The sequence below is a fragment of the Candoia aspera genome, chromosome 7 (genome assembly GCF_035149785.1).
Source record: "Candoia aspera isolate rCanAsp1 chromosome 7, rCanAsp1.hap2, whole genome shotgun sequence".
Taxonomy (NCBI): Eukaryota; Metazoa; Chordata; class Lepidosauria; order Squamata; family Boidae; genus Candoia; species Candoia aspera.
Window position 1 is genome coordinate 9,204,597 of NC_086159.1, and position 2,074 is coordinate 9,206,670.

The 2,074-nt window shown below is 51.2% G+C and overlaps 1 non-coding gene across 1 annotated transcript; it reads left to right on the forward strand.

The window, feature by feature from the left end:
• The first annotated feature begins 251 nt into the window (after positions 1-251).
• Positions 252-323, forward strand: TRNAP-AGG (transfer RNA proline (anticodon AGG)). Its single transcript has one exon. It is a non-coding gene; the product is annotated as a tRNA-Pro (tRNA).
• Positions 324-2,074: the final 1,751 nt, after the last annotated feature.

A 2,074-nucleotide genomic window follows, 5' to 3' on the forward strand; every position in this document is an offset into this window, starting at 1 on the left:
CTTACTTGCTTGTTTGAGGTATGTGCTGCTTTTCTGTTGAATGGCCAGGGCAATTTATAATTTTAAATCGCATACTGTGGAGTCCTTGGTGCTCTCTGAGCCTCGTGGGTTTCTTGCAGACATTTCATTGCCAGACTAGGCAACATCCTGTGCATGCAGGAGGCGAGTAACATGGGACCTTCCACTTTTCCAAACTTGGCAGGGATGCCTCTTGACAAGAAAAGAACATCTGGAAAGCCACCTCAGCAGCTGGCTCGTTGGTCTAGGGGTATGATTCTTGCTTAGGGTGCGAGAGGTCCCGGGTTCAAATCCCGGATGAGCCCCGTGATGCCTTTTTCCTTCAGAGGATTTGCCAGGTGGGCTCCTGCTGACTTCCCAAAGTGGAAGTTGGTTCCCAAGGCTAGAAGGCTTTGTGTCCTTGCGGGAAATGCTTCAGCCCCCGAAGTTTGTGGCTTTGGTGGAGAAAGGGCTGGCTGGCGTCTGAATTCTCCTCCCCAAACCCATTCAGCCGTTGGAGTATTGCTTCTCCCCTCCCAAAATGAGTGCAGCCCTTGGGCTTTCAGCCACCCCCGGATGGGCTGGGAGAGAGCAGAGCTCACGGTGGAGTTCCAGCAGGGCAGCATCAGACACGTAACTCCGTTCCTGAAAACCCACTTTCCGAGTTTCCTGGGAGGGCCCCTCTCTGTGATTCTGGAAGAAAGGGAAGGCCCGTGGGGCTCTCTCCTGCAGGACCCCTCCCCAATCCCTTGCCTCTGGAGGTGTCTGACTACAGCTCTCATCGTCCCCAGCCAACTCTGGGACTACTGAAGTGGACCTGGGACTTCTATCTCAGATCGATCTTGGGAGGAGCAGCTCCACCGGGTTGCCAGTCTGACGGTCAGTTTAACTGCCTCTATACAGGTGTCACCCTGCATGGCCAATGATGGAAAGCTTAGGCAGGATTGGGCCTGCTTTGTATTTGGATAGGACACCACCAGGAAATCCCCGAGAAGTTGGAAAAAATGCCAGAAGAGGGCAGTGGTGAGCTACTGCTGCCCCTGAAAACCACAAAGACCTGTGACTGCCCATTAAGTCACCAGGAACAGTGACTTGTATGGAAATTCAGCCAGCCCCCTGGCTGCTGACTCTCGGTAAGTTATTAAAGCTGAACTATTTCAGAAAGCCTTTGGGGTGTGAAGGGAGGCCACTGGTGTTTTGGATTCTCCATGTGATTACAGTGGTTCTGCTGGCATTCCTGGTGGACTTAACTGGGCTGCGGATGTTTTGCTCTATTGTCATTTTCCATGGTACCACTGTGAACGGCCAGAAGTCTTTTTGGTTGTGCTAGATGCAAATGCCACAAGGAAATAAATAACCATGAGATGTGGCAATGGTCACTGCCTTGGATGACTTTCAAAGGGAGTGGAGAAATTCAGAGGACAAATCTATCAAGGACAACCAGGCTAGAGGATTCAAGGCCCCTTTTGAGGGAGCTGGGTGGTGAAGAAATTCTAAGAATGAATGAATGAATGAGGTTGTCTTCAGGATGCAGCTGCTTTCGTCCAGACCCAAGTGCAGGGCAAGTATGGGGGAAGAAGAAAATGCCTCCATCTGTCCTAACAAGCAGGAACCACGCCAAGTCGAGGAATAGGTCTCTAGTGTTTTATTACTGCTACATTAGACAGAAAATCCTAACAAACTGAAGAAGCATGAGAAAACCCATACAGATAGACCCCAAAAGCCAAGGTGGGTCTATTCTGGGTTTCTTTGAATGACAGCTCAAATTCTCCAAACTACGTGTGCATTTCCCCCCCCCCCCGGATAGGGGCCCCCTCCTGCTCACCATCCGCACTCATGACACCATCTCTTGCTTGGAAGTCCTCCAGACGCTTCTGGTTGGCCACCAGAGAAACCAAAGGTTGGACTGGGATGAACCTCAGCCAGGCCCAGCTGTTCTGACAAACTGTCTACCACAGGATAAAGCAATGGCCCCTAACTTGGATAGCTGCAAAAGGGGGTGGATACATTATGGGGGACACATCCATCAACGGCTATTAGCCCTGAAGACTCCATGTTACCCCTGGGTGGGGAAGCC